Source organism: Brachyhypopomus gauderio, chromosome 9 (genome assembly GCF_052324685.1).
Source record: "Brachyhypopomus gauderio isolate BG-103 chromosome 9, BGAUD_0.2, whole genome shotgun sequence".
Taxonomy (NCBI): Eukaryota; Metazoa; Chordata; class Actinopteri; order Gymnotiformes; family Hypopomidae; genus Brachyhypopomus; species Brachyhypopomus gauderio.
In genome coordinates, this window is record NC_135219.1 from 25477134 (window position 1) to 25493099 (window position 15966).

A 15966-nucleotide genomic window follows, 5' to 3' on the forward strand; every position below is an offset into this window, starting at 1 on the left:
CAACCTAGCCGCCCTTACTGAATTTGTGATCTGCTCGGACTCTAACTACGCCCGACTCAGCTTTATTTCCCATTTCCCCGTGTGGAAACAAAACGGAATGAAGACTGCCAGAGGGAAGGATGTCAAGCATGCCGAACTGTTCCTGGCCTGTGACAAACTTGTGAGTGACCATGGAATGAGGATCTACTGGAAGAAAGTGAAGGGACACTCCCAGGTCCCAGGGCCAGACAAAGATGGGAACGACGAAGCTGATCGACTGGCCAAGACTGGAGCAATGAGCGGTAACCCCTGGCAGTTCTCAGAAGAATGGCTCCCACAGGTAGAGGCCGGCGCTGTAAACGTAGTCACTCGGCGCCAAGCCCGGGAGGAGACTGAGCGGTCTGCCAGCAAAGACGTGGTTGTTCACCTGGGTAGGAAGCCAGGTGACGAGGACCTGGTGACTATGCAACAGCAAGACCCCGCCATCAGAGCCATCTTCCAGCTAATGTCCAAGCCCGACGACAGCCCCATCTCTCCTGAGTTGCTACAACCGCCAAGTGACCTCAGCGACCTGCAGGCCGCGAGAAGCCACCTAAAGATCATCAAGGGCCTGCTGGTGTATGCCCCAAATGACCAGGAACCTCCCCGTTGGGTCGTTTTAACCGACCATAGGGGGGTTATGATACAGCATGCCCATGACGCCCCATGCGGAGGCCACCGGAGCGCCAAAGCCACGTGTAGAACCCTCCGCGAAGTAGTCTACTGGCCCTTCATGGCCAGGGATGTCGATGAGTACGTTAAGAGCTGCCTGATCTGCTGCCAATTCCAGCCTACTCGCCCCTTACATAGGGCTCCATTGCAAAAAAGAGGGATCACTTTCCCTTGGTCCAACCTTCAAGTGGACTGGGTTGGCCCAGTCCCAAAGTCCTCCAGAGGTAACAAGTACCTCCTCACTGTAACATGTGCATTCACCAAATGGGTGGAGTGCCTTCCGGCACCAAATGACACAGCAGAAACCACAGCCGTCCTCCTGATAAACCATGTGTTTAGCCGTTGGGGCTTGCCCTTGACCATCGACTCTGATCGGGGCACCCACTTCACTGCCAGTGTAATGACGTCCTTGTGGCAGATGCTGGGTGTGGAAGCAAAGTTTCATATTGCTTATCACCCCCAGTCGTCGGGACAAGTGGAACGTGCCAACCGCACCATTGTAGGCATGTTGCGCAAGTATGTCAAGGCTAATGGCAGGGACTGGGACATCAAACTCCCCCTGGTGCTCATGGCCATCCGGTCAACCCCACATCGGTCCACAGGTGTCTCACCCTTTGAGATGATGACCGGAAGGGAGATGACCCTTCCTTTACATCTGCTCTACCGGCCAGAAGACCTGAACATTGTAGGGGCGTACACTGCCCACCAGTATGTGGCAGACCTACGCACCCACCTCCAGGACACCTTCTCATGGGCACAGGAGAACTTGGAAGCCAGCGCCAAAGGCCAGAAGGCCTACCATGACAAAAAGGCCACTGATCGTCAATATCAAATTGGGGACAAAGTCCTGTACTTCAACTTTTCAAAACCTACCAACACACCGAAGAAGTTTCTGCCAAACTGGTCTGGCCCTCATGAAATCGTAGGCAAGCTCTCACCTGTTGCATACCGCATTAGGGTATCAAGGCCCAACCAAAGTCCGGCCTACAAGTGGGTCCACTCCAACCAAATAAGGGGGTACACGCCGCCCACAAGGGAAAGGGGGGAGCACAGACTAGTCTAGCCACACACCCCCAACTAGGGATGCATGCACCGCAAAACTTATGCACTAATCCGCATGTCTCCATTCCTCCCTGCCTTCTGCATGCCAGAGAATAGCATCACAGGAAACTCCCATAACATGTCGCACTCCTTTGCAGGATGATCTTCAACTGGATCCTAGTTGCCGCCACTCTTCAAGCTATTCAAATGGAAGAGGTACTAGAGCCAGGACCACCTACAGGGATTGTTCTCCAAGACCACCCAGGGTTACTTCTGACCAACTGTCACATTCATACACAAAGGATTTATGTCCGCCTAGACCCCTGGATTGCCTTCCAGAAACATCGCCTTAACCCCACACCTAATAGTAGGGGTGACCAGTTCACCCAACCACGCATTGCAGAAGCGGTCGAACATGCCCAGCGGGTCACCGCACACGCTCTTGACCAGCTAAAGAAATTCTTGGTCACCAGGGAAGAACTCGGTGGAACCAAGAGGCAAAAGCGGTTCTTGGGTGGACTGCTGACTGCAGCATCTGCCATTGGCTCCCTTTTCTCACTTGGCCTTTCTGCTGCAAACTCCATAAGTTTGGGCACCCTTAGGCAGCAGGTTCAGGACTTGGATGACGAAATGCCTGAGATCCGAAGGGAACTCGGGCTCCAGCAACAACAGCTCCGAGGACTGGGAAAAACACTGCAGGGCACGATTGTCTTACTCAACACCCACTCAGCCATCCTCAACACTACGGTCCAAACCCTTAATCAGTTATCCCATGTAGTCGAGTCAGAACTGGTAGAGCTCAATATGGTAAAACAGTTCCTACAAGATTTATTGAATGAGGTTAGCTCCTCAATAACTAGCTTGAGCGAGGGTAGGATACCTCCTTACTTGGTCCCCATCGAGATGGTTGGTGACGTCATAAAATCAGCAACCTCCGCCACAGTTCAAACCTTGCAAGTGCATTTAGCCTATAGCCTGGGTAGCGCCGTCCCCATTTCAGTTAACCCACAAGGGATGGAAGTAGGATTTATTCTTAACCTTCCCATCATTGAGACCAACAACATCTATAGACTCAAGTCAGTACTTAATGTAGGATTCTGGCAGGGTGATATACACGTTCATGTGGACCCCCCCCCCCCCCCATGCTGGCTTATCATGAAGACAACCCGACCTTGTACCTTATCCCTAATTTGGCCATGTGTACCGCCACCAAAGACATCCACTGGGTTTGCCCAAGCAAACCCTTCATCAGGGAAACTGCAGATCGTCTGTGCGGCTTGCGTACTGGAGCCACAGATGAAAAGTGCAAAGTGCGTATGTCAAGTAAAGATGAGGTTGCCGAAACTAGAGTAGAAAGGGCAGGCGACAGGTGGCTTGTCAACACACCCCAGCATGAGGTTGTAATGACATATGAACGCCATGACACGGCTGTGAGGATGAGGCTCCCAAACCAGACTGTACTCATTAGGGTCCCACCAGGGGCCACTATACACTTAGATGACGCTGTCCTGTACCACCTCAGTTCTAAAAGATACGAAACAGAAATTGAGTTGGTTGATGTCTTTAGAGGCCATAGTTTGCATCTAGGAGATGCCCTTCAACAGCAACTCCTGCTGGAAGGGACTAAAACAGTGCAGGTCAGCCTGGACGAATCAGGGATCCAGACAACCTGGCTGAGCCCCATAGCAAGGAGGCCTGTGGGTCAGTGGAACCTGGTTAACACAGCTGTCCTTGGCCTTGTCTTCACCGGTTGGGTCATAACTGCAGGTGTCTGTCTGATGCTCCTGAGGTACACCCGAGCTCTACACACTCGAATTGACTCACTCACAAACATCCCTCAACACCTTCGCCTTCAACCCCTCGAGGCACCTCTTCCTTCCCCTCTAAGGGTAACTACCTTGACAAGGCAGTAGACCCTGACCGTTCCTCTCCACATTTGTATAAACATAAAACCCATACCACCCATACCTTCATTTCCATGTAGAAAGATGCCACACCGACACTACCTAGTGCAGGTGTAGTTAGTTGCTTATAGTTTGTTGTAGATTTTGATTGCCTTTTACTTTCTTTTTCCCTCTTTATGTGTTTTTCCCCAATATTGCATGTGATCTGCACAGATGTCAGAGTAGATACTCTGCCCAGATGATACAGTCTAAATGTTCTGCCCAGATGTCAGTCATCACTTCCTGCCCAGTGTCATGTTTCATGATCTGTCCAGATGCTGTCAGTCTTGAATGTTTAGGTCAGTCGACCCAGGAGTGAAAAGGACACTGCATGGACATTGACAAGGCGCTGGGGACCAAGGTGGACGCGCACTAATCGGCGCCTGCTGTGGATGACAGGTGAACAGCGTGCTCTGAGGGCTCTACAACTTCACCATCAGACCAAGGGGGGAATGTAGGTACCATGCCTCCACAGACAAAGGAAGGGGGGTGCTCCCCCTAGGTGCATGGCCCACGTCAGGACGGATGTGGAACTACGTCATCAGACGAATCCCCTTTAAAAGGGGGGATCCCCCTTTGTTCGTTCTCTCTACCTGGCTGCATCAAAGTAGCTACCTAGAGACGAAGAGCGCGCACACCTTCGGGAACAAAGCGGTATTGGTTCTGCACTCGAACCCTGTGCAGCACGCGACGCAAGAAGTAACTAGTTCGCTACTTTTATTTCTTTTGCGGAGTTCGCTAAAACCAATCGCTTCAGCTAGCCGACGATTAAGAACTGTTTGAACATTCGCGCAACGGCCGGACCTCCGCGAGTTCATCTTAACGTCGACAGCGACCACTTCCCCGGGACACCACGCAACGGACCATCGAGGGACCGCCGATTGAACGGCCACCACGGCTTCCCCTGGACGGAGCAACGCGATCCAGCGGAACCTTCTTCACGAAAGCGCACGAAGGAGTCCTCCTCAAGAGGCTACCTGGCCTACTGCGCGGGCCGCGGACTGAACAACTCAAAGTAAGACTGTGCATCTGGGCAGACTTGGAACAATATCTTGTTTTACTGTTTTCTGTGGCTTAGATCGATGCTTTGTGAACGCTTGTGTGCAGTGGTGTTTATAATCACGTTCATGTTAAACCGTACTCTGTTTAAGGCTTAAAGAGATATTCTGTTCAAAGCTTAAATAGGTATTCTGTTTAAACTTGTTCGATTATTCACACTGATTCTTTTATTTCGTATAACTGTTAAACGTGTGTCCCACTATACGCTTGTTGGGGCTGTATAGTGACCGACGATACCGTGTCTTAGTTGGAGGAAATTTGCGTTGTGTTTGTGGCTGTAGTGAGAACTCGGTTTAAGTTTCGCGCCATCGAGTTTCCCTTTGTCTCAAAGATCTCCTCCCCCATACGCACGTACACACACACGCGCATCCGCGCGCACTCGAAGACACGCACGCGCATCCGCGCGCACTCGAAGACACGCACGCGCATCCGCGCGCACTCGAAGACACGCACGCGCATCCGCGCGCACTCGAATACACATCCACACACACACACACCCGCATACCTACACACACACACACACACACACACACACACACACTAGCCTACCCTCCTGTCCCCTTTGTTTGCTATGCTTTTATTACTATGCTTTGTGATCAATAAATGTTTTTATGTTTAAATACTGTCGTTTGAGTCGTTGCTTCTCTGTTACAACCTGAAGCCAGAACTATTATTTGAACTGTAACCTTCAGATTTATAGTTTGTTAATCAAACAATTTGGGCTACGGGAGTTGACCACAATTAGTGGCGACCTTAGTTAAATGAGTTTATATAAAATTTGGGTAAATTTAACACGGTCTGAACTCCCACCATTTCATAGGTAATTTTATGAGACTGATTACTAAATAAATTTGGCCAGCACCTACACCCCTGCCCGTCACAGTGGTGGTGAGTTTTAATCTTATAATTTCAATAGCTTTTACACGGTGCATCATAAGACCTTAAAACAAGTTTTTATATATTAAGGGCATCCTAAGCAACAACCTACAACTCTAACATGGGTATTTCTACCTTTTAACTATTTGTGTGGGTGAGTTTTAATATAAGAATTTCAATAGCTTTTAAACAGTGCATCATAAGACCATAAAACAAGTTCTTATATATTAAGGGCATCCTAAGCAGCAACCTACAACTCAGATATGGGTATTTAAAATGTGCCTGAAATGTGCCATATTTTTGTCAATTGTGATTTTTACACCCCAATCGAAATTTGTCCTCCGCTTTTAACCCATCTGTGCAGTCAGAACACACACACACACACCAGTGATTACTAGGGGGCTGTGGATCAAACGTACCCAGAGCGGTGGGCAGCCCTAGCCCGGCACCCGGGGAGCAGTTGGGGTTAGGTGCCTTGCTCAAGGGCACCTCAGCCATGGCCTGTCTGGGAATCGAACCCACGACCCTCCGGTCACAAGACCAGTTCCCTAACCGCCAGGCCATGACTAGAAGTATTTCTACCTCTTACCTAATAGTGGTGGTGAGTTTTTATCTAATTATTTCAATAGCTTTTCATAATATTCTGATTTTATGAACAGCACCTGTAAATACGTAGGTTGTAGTTTAGGATGCACTTAATGTAATAGAACTTGTTTAGTGCTCTTATGATGGACCATATAAAAGCTATTGAGATAATAAGACAACAACTGAGTACCACAAATTGGTGCAAGCTACAAATACCCATGTAAGAGTTGTAGGTTGTTGATTAGGATACCCTTTATGTAATACATCTTGTTTTATGGTCTTATGATGGACCGTTTAAAAGCTATTGAAATAATAAGACAACAACTGAGTACCACAAATTGGTGCAAGGTACAAATACCTATGTAAGAGTTGTAAGTTGTTGTTGTTTAGGATGCCCTTTGTGTAATACAACTTGTTTGGTGCTCTTTTGATGGACTACTTAAAAGCTATTGAAATTATAAGATAAAAACTCACAACCACAAATAGACAAGAGGTAGAAATTACCATATTTAAGTTGTAGGTTGTTGTATAAGATGCCCTTAATATCAAACAACTTGTTTTATGGTCATATGATGGACCGTTTAAAAGTTATTGAATTTATAAGATAAAAACCTCACCACCACAAATAGACAAGAGGTAGAAACACACATATAAGCATTGTAGGTTGTTGTTTAAGATGCCCTTAATATACAAGAACTTGTTTTATGGTCATATGATGCACCGTTTAAAAGCTATTGAAGTTATAAGATAAAAACTCACCACCACAAATACGTAAGAGATAGAAATATCCATATCTGGGATGTAGGTTGTTGTATAGGATGTACTTTATGTAATACAACTTGTTTGGTGCTCTTATGATGCACCGTTTAAAAGCTATTGAAATAATAATGGCGCATTTCCACTAGGGCCTGCTTGGCGCGGTACGGTTCGATACGGATGGATTCGCAACGGAATGGTATGGTCGCGTTGTGTTTCCATTACAATGGTGGACCACCACAATGTGGGTGGAGTCGCTGTTGGCGCGCGGGTTGTAGTGTCGTGACATCATTTGTATGCGACCACAACACCGGTGGATGCCCCTTAATACATACCATTATTGTATCTTATTTATCTTTATCTTCATTATTGTATGTGGTTGCTCTAATTATTGATAATAATTCCCGTGAAAGCAACAACAATATAGCGTAACTGCACAAAATGTGTAGCACGTCATCGCTGCTCATGCTTTGTTTATGGCTACAGCTAACTAGCAACTAGCAAGGCTAAGAGCTAGCTATTGTACAGTAGTGATTGTGGTGGTAACATTAACTACAAACACAGCTCTAAATTCCTGCGTTTACAATAGATGCGTTCATATTAAGTTCATATTATATCTTTATATCTGATTTAAATAGAGTGTGTTATATGGATGATGTAGATCTGGCATGGGATTATTTCAGAAACACATTTCTATCTATAATTGACAAGCATGCACCTCTACGAAGATATAGGGTGAAGGGTAGGGATAACCCATGGTTTAACGAAACACTTGCAGGAGCCATTAGAGAAAGAAATGAGGCTTGGGTTAAAGCTAAACGGTTTAATGATGATAAACACTGGTTAATCTACAGGGCTTTAAGAAATAAATGTACAAGATTAATAAAAAATACAAAAAGTGAGCATTATTTAAACCTAATACAAGAAAATCTAAATGACCCTAAAACATTTTGGAAATTAGTTAAATCTACCTCCGGGGATATGCCACCCACCACCATACCTGAAGCTGTTAAAACAGAACAAGGAGAAGTGAGGGGTAAACAAAATTTAGTAGAGGTTTTTAATAGGCATTTTATTATGGCAGGAATGGTGACACAGGCGACCCTCTCAACCTCTAATGTGGGCAGTGAATCCTCAACTGTCTCTACTAACCTTTTGGATGCTTTTAATTTTTCATACATATCTGCTTATGAGGTACAAAAGGCGCTTTTAAACTTAAACTGTAAAAAGTCTGCTGGGTCAGATCATATTGAGCCATATTTTCTTAAACTAGCTGCAAGATTGATAGCTGACCCCATTTCTGCTATTTTAAATCTTAGTTTGATCAGCGGCTCTATTCCAAATTCCTGGAAATCTGCCCTTGTCCTCCCACTGTTAAAGGGTGGTGACCCTACTAATTTGGACAATTATCGTCCTATCTCCAGACTATCGGTTATGGCTAAATTATTTGAATCACTTATTAATGAACAAATAAAACATTTCTTGGCTAGCCATAGCATTTTAAGTCCTATGCAGTCTGGTTTTAGGCAAGGACACAGTACGATTACTGCGATAACATCAGTGACGAATGATATTATTTCTGCTTTAGACAACAAAAACTCATGTGCTGCTCTTTTTATTGATTTGTCTAAAGCATTCGATACAGTCTGTCACGATCTTTTATTGCAAAGATTGAAAAGTGTAGGTTTTAGCCCCCCTGTCGTTAACTGGTTTTCTAATTATTTGAGTGGTAGATCTCAATGTGTAACCATTGATAACTGCACCTCATCCTCTTTAGAAGTTAAAATGGGTGTGCCCCAAGGATCAATTCTAGGCCCTATTCTGTTTTCTATTTATATAAATAACTTAGGTGTAGGTTTAAGTCCCACAAAAGTACATCTTTATGCTGATGACACAATTTTATACACCATTGCATCATCAGTAGAAGAGGCTGTGATTTGCTTACAGTCTGCTTTTAATCTGGTACAAAATTCCCTTGTAGGGCTTAAGCTGGTTCTAAATACAAAAAAGACTAAATTCATGGTCTTTACACGTTCACACAAACAATGTAATGGGTCTATTTTTACCACTAATGGAACACAGTTAGAAAGGGTTTCCTCTTATAAATATCTAGGAGTATGGCTTGATGGAAAATTTTCTTTTAATACACATATTGAATGCCTCTTAAAAAAACTTAGACCTAAACTAGGATTTTATTTTAGACAAAGAAAGTGCTTCCCATACAAAGCAAGAAAAAGGTTAGTAGAAAGCACATTCTTATCAGTTTTAGACTATGGTGATATAATTTATATGCATTCTTCACAATTGCTATTGAAAAAGCTGGATGTTTTATATCACTCTGCTCTGCGTTTTATTACAGGAACAGCAAATAGGACTCATCACTGCTTGCTATATGATATGGTGCAATGGTCCTCTCTCTCTTTTAGAAGAAAGTTTCACTTTCTGACTTTTACTTTGAAAGCATTATTGGGTAACTTGCCACAATATATCTCAACATTGCTTTCTTTACACACTAGTACATACAGTTTACGGTCAACAAATAAGTTATTATTAATTGTACCCTCAATAAGGACTGATTTGGGCAAGACATCCTTCTCATACTATGCGGCATATGCCTGGAATGAACTCCAGAACACATTGCATTTAGAGACACTTCCTCCTGTCAATATTTTTAAAAACCTCTTAAAATCTACTCTTACAGAGCATTGCCATTGCTTTTAAATATGATGTTCATGAGTCTATTTCTCTAAATGTATTGTCAGTTGTGTTTATGAGAATTGTCTTGTTTTAGTTTTCTTTTTCCTTAGTGTATGTTGCATGTTTTAGTTTCGTTCATATTTTATTTCTTTATTTGATTTTGTAGTTTGATTTTTGTCTTCAGTCCTCTTGCAGTTCTGTCCTGTGTCTTTGTATTTTATTTTAAATGTTTAACTTGCTGCCTGCCACTCTTGGCCAGGACTCCCTGGAAGAAGAGCCATTGTGGCTCAATGGGATTTTTTTTTCCTGGTTAAACAAGGGTTAAATAAAAAAAAAAAAAATTAAAAAAAAATTTTTACGAGCCTAGTAGTAAAACTGTGAAATCACAATACACTCACCATTCTCCGTGGCCTCCAGCACCGACATTGTCGTGTCCAGCACGTTTTCTCTTCCGTTGGCTGGCCGGTGACCGTATATGGCATCCATTTGCTGGAACCATTTCCAGTCTTTGCGGTTTGCTCCGCTGCGTCTGTTATGGTCCTTCACCGCCCGGTAATCGCTTTTAAGCTTTTTTAGCTTGGACCGACCGGCACTGCTGAACGGACCGCTGGTAGACATGAGTGGCCATTAGCGCGGGAACCTCGCTAAAAACCTTTACATTTCTAGTGGCCCCGTCCAGTTCGCCCTGGATTTTTTGATCGCTGATTATTAACAGAAAGGGTTGTACCTCGGCGTTTGACCAGGGAACAGACTTTGCTCCTTGGGTTTTAAAAATGGCTGAGGAGTCCATAGCATAGCGGAGGAGTTGCTCTCCTGTGACGCAACCTGTGACGACACTCCCTGGCCAATCAGTGTCATGCTGTTCCTCCACATCACAGAACTGTACCACTTCGGAACGGTTAGAACCTCGAGCGAGTAGGTACGAAAAAAGTACCCGAAAGTACCGGCAAACTGGGACCTGGTACTAATGGACACACTCCGTTTCGAACCGAACCGTACCGCGCCAAGCAGGCCCTAGTGGAAATGGGCCATAAGACAACAATGGACTACAACAAATAGATAACAGCTATGAATACATTTACATTTACGGCATTTAGCAGACGCTCTTATCCAGAGCTGAATACCCATCTCTGATGTATAGATTGTTATTTAGGATGCACTTTGTCTAATACAACTTCTTTGGTGCTCTTATGATGGTCCATTGAAAAGCTATTGAAATTATTGAAAAAACTGTGCGCAGTGCTCTGGGGCCTTTAATACCTACACTTGCATCCGTGTTAACCGTGTTAATGTAATTTGTAGACGGTGCCTTAGACGTTGTAGCAGTCACAATATTACATTTTAAATAAAATGTTGTCTACAACTTAAAATATGTATATTCCTGGCATAAACAAAGTTGTAGGTATTTGTTTTGTTTGCCAGAAATAAGAATTTGCACATTTTGGCACTTTTGCTGATACTGTCCTAAAATTATTGAAGAAAGAATTCCGAATATGCGAACGTGAAACCAACTTTACCGCAGTGTGCGACTTTTGGCCCATTTTCAGCCGATTTTTCAATCGTGCGACTATTTTTTGCAATCGGGCCGAGTTTCGGCTCAATCGCGTGTCGTGCATCGTATAGTTTACACAGGTAAACGAGGAGCGATTCACACCTCACGACCAACTCTCGATCAGAAATCGCAGCATCGCAAGAATATCAAACACTTACTTATTCCAGGTCTAATCTGAGTGGTGTGAAACACACATGGCATCAGATAAAAATGAAGTATAAGAATATTGTACAAAGTGGTATGGCTGTACATAACTATATCTTATTCTTAAAATATATTATAAAATATATTTATTTACAGGAAAAATGAAATAATGAAACATGAATTTGACTGTAATGTATATTAAAAGGTTACAGGGTGGATGGTGGGGTGGGTGGTGTTGCATGATTTAATGTAGAAAGCAGGGATTGCAGATGGAGTCTCTGACAACTCCACCATCTCTGTTGTCACCCACATGCATGTAAGGTTCCTCGTCTGTGGGCATGTCAGAGATGGTAGGCTGTCGCTCTTCCTGGATGGTTGCAATGTTGTGTAATACCACATATGCCATTATTATGTGGCACGCCCTATCAGGGGTTACTCTGAGCCCCTTCAGGCACTGGAACCTGGCCTCGAGGATTCCTAGGGTCATTTAAATTCTTGCCCTGGTTTTGCTGTGGGCCTGATTGTAGCGGGACTGTGGTCCAGGTGCAGGATCTGAATAGGGAGTCATAAGGTAGGCCTATAGGACAGGCAGGGATACCCTCTGTCTCCATGAAGGAGGCCGTCATGTCCTATAATCACACTAGGGTTTGCAATGATTTAACTATTACACTGCATGTGAACAACTAGCAAAACTACCGCAGGCCTACTCTGTTCAGATTTGTTGTACAGTGTGGAATCATACACGGATCCTGGCCATCTGGCTTCAACATTTGTGACGAGGTGGGAAGCATCACATATGATCTTGATGGGAAGAACGGTCAGTTAACAATAGCTACGTTATTTTTGTTACCATTAAAGATAAGTATTCATTAAGGATTATAAAGGTTAGTACCTGTACATTAATGCTATGGATGAATTTTCATGTTCTAATGGTGCTGGAATAGGTAGCATATGTAGGTTCTATCAATACAGCCAATCACTCTAGGAAATCCTTAAAATGTTAAATGGAATGAAGTTCGTTATATATTGCCTCTCCTTTGCTTAATTTCTTTATTGTCCGTGTGAATTAAAGACAAACCAGTGATGCTGTGGAATTCCTCTTTGATGTCCATAACTGGCTTAAGCCCAGGAAACACCACAAAACCGGGCACTAGTCATTTTAATGCCGACATACAGTAGCTTTGCTGACAGATTCCGCATCTCCTACACTATAAAGAAAACTTCCACTAGCAAAAAACGAAGACCGATATATAACAATCTGGAAGAGAATTTAGGGCTGATCCGCGATGTGTAATATTTGAAATGTTATTATAATAATAAAGTTATTGATGTAAGTAATGGATTGTGCTGAAAACGATAACGTTCATTAAAAAAACAATCCGAAAATGATAGTAGGCCTATGTCTATTCGGGGTTTTATAAGGCGTTCCCGACGAAGAACTCAGCGAATAAACTGAGTTTCAATATCCACAGAGCATAAGTTGCTATAGTAACTGACTCCGGTTCTCTCTAAGCTCGGTTTCTGGAACGGAAAACCTCGAGTTTCCGTGAACTCTGAGTTAACTTACCCGGGTTTTCTCGCTTAACCCGCTTCTTGGAACACCCCCCAGCACACATATATACACAATATATATGTGCAAAGACCGCTGTTATTTGAGCAGCAAACAAACATTTACATCAATAAACAGAATATAAAATAAAATATAGCTACATTTATCACAAACTGGAATTAACTTTACCTCTGAACTTCGTTTTAGAAGTGATTTCTTCATTGTCTGTGAACATAAAAGATGACGTTTGCAGGTTAGCTATAATGCTCCTATTAGCTCAAAAATATATCAGCGTTCAGTCAACAGTGTTGGTTGGATAATAATTCTCACACTATTTCTTAAATATATATCTTAAAATGTAGAGTTAAATTGAGTGATGGACCTTTATACATAACTATTAACCAAATTCTGCTTACCATTTCCTACTGTCTCCGTTTCCCATCGGTTCCTTTGAATTTGCGCCTTTTCGCTCCCGCGCATTCATTAGTAGACATGCGCAGATGGGTTCGCTTTCTTTTTTTAAAAGAAAAAAATAGGGGTGAAAATAGCCTCGCTGTGTGGCAAATGCTACTTGTACCCGGGTGCAAATAGACACTCCGGTTAAGAAAACAATGTATTTATTTTAAAGTCTCTGAGTAGCAATGCACTCTTATCTCCAGTAAGTGGTGCTATTAACCTAGGGATAAATTACATTTGGGCAAAAACTGTGACATAGAATTCTACGCAGCAACAATTGCCAACAGATTACTTGGCCTGGCATCTGCAAAGAGAACAAGCATAATTGATTAAATGGGTAGAGGAGACAATACAAGTGCACTTCAGTACAGGCCATGTATAACAACATTTGAAAATAAAATTGTGCCAGAACTGAAAACATAAATCTGCTGTAGTGTTTCTAAGATGCTATTTAAAGCTTTATGATCATGCAACTCTGGAACAGTTTTATTATTTTATTATTGTTTATTTAGTTTTACTATCCCTATTGCCAAAACATTGTAGTCACCCAGCATACAGACTCTTCACTCTCCTGCCCTCTGGGAGGCGCTAAAGAGCCTCCAGACTAAGAGCACCAGGAACCGGAGTAGCTTAATTCCCACAGCTGTCAGACTCCTGAACTCTGCCTCCTGATATCAGAACAATAACCATGGACTGTGTCCTAATCAGTGTTGTATAAAGTATTTGAGACCCATACTTGAGTAAAAGTACAAGTACTCTATCAAAACATTTACTTGAGTAGAAGTTGAAGTGTTCTTTAAAAACTTTACTTAAGTAGAAGTACAGAAGTATTCAGCATTTTTTGTACTTGAGTATTGCAAGTAGTTTAGTCTAAAATTTATTACTCAAGTACTGAAAGTAAAAAGTACAAGTATTGTGTTTTGAATTAATTAAAGAAAGCCATCAAAGTTTGATTATCAATTGTTTTTATATATCACTTACAAATCAAAGATGTCAAAGATCACAAAAGTACAAATTCGCCATAATTTAGCTGAGAAAACGAGGTGTATTTTGGACGTAAAATCCGTCCGTCGGATTCTAAGGGTGAGCTTACTGCCCTGCGTTTACCCCCAATAAATGCCCTTACCCTATAAAAACACTACACTATAAAATGGGCACATGATTAGTCAGCACGTCGCCTTTATTGCCAGCTAATGTTAAGTGAATTCTGCAGCACGCCATGAACATAATTAGGTTAGTTAGCTAAGATATCTAACCTAACTAGTGCTTACTGCACTCTTCTGCTGTTACCAAACACGGTACCATCTCTTTTAATGAGATAAAAAGCGAATTATTTGGAATAATTTCGAATATATGTGTATTTGTATAAATATGTAAATGAAGCTGAAGGTGCTGGAAAATACTGAAAATGGACCTTCAAAGTGCCGTACAAGTGCATGAATTCCACCTTGTAACTTCACACACAAAAATCGAGAGGTGCACGACCTCGCGACGCGACTGCGCGCGTGGTTAACGGAGTAAAAAATATATCGGAGTAAAAGTATTAAACTGATGGAAAATATGTTGTGAAGTAAAAGTGGAAGTAGGAGAAAAAAATAATACTCCAGTAAAGTACAGATACAGCATTTTAGTACTTAAGTACAGTAGCGAAGTAGTTCTACTTCGTTACTATACAACTCTGGTCCTAATACACACCCATAACACACGGACTTAAACACAACTCGCAGACTCTTTCATCTGTTGTATATACTGCCTGCTATTGTATATACTGTGTAAATATCCAATATGTTCATAAGTACATACTTATATTATATATTGTGTTATTTATTATACTGTTTATACTCTTAATATTTATAACCTGTCCATAGCACACCTGTACATGCACAACCTGTACATACTTATACTTCACATTTATGTGACTTGAGTAGTCACAGCATACTGTGCATTTGTAATATGCATATTTACATTTTTGCTAGCACTTGGATGCAAACTACATTTCATAGCATAGTACTTGCGACATGTGCACTAAAGTTTAATTCTGTTTTAATTGGAAATATAAAGAGTAAAACAAGAAGTCTTATGGACCACAATATTTTCATTTGTAAGTTATGTATTGACAAAGACCATTACATAGTGGTAGCTGGTCTAAAATACACAGATCTGATATCACAAAGAAAAAAACGTAATATGAATATTAAATTACAATGCATCATTGATATAACAATGTCAAGCTGAGCTGCTTAGATAAAATGTGACTCTCGAGTTTTCGAGATCTTTATGTAGCAGTTCAGAACTGAATGTATCGCCTAGTAATCAATATTAATTCTCATCTGAATCCCACCTACTGTCCTAAATCTACCTCAATGCATTCTCTCTCAAACTAATTTCAACTGCTACCTCAAATGACCACACAGAAATGATGTCAAATAGGCTCTAGTCTCATGGCAACCAGGTCAGGAACCAGTTTCTATTCTATTATATTCTATTCCAAACCTAAAAGAACCTGACCAACAATCAGTGATAATGGGACTAGGGTCATGGAGAAGTGTATTTGTTTAGCTCATGTGCCCAATGCCTGTTGCACATGAGCTCTGTGTAGAGGGATTTTGTCTATGCTT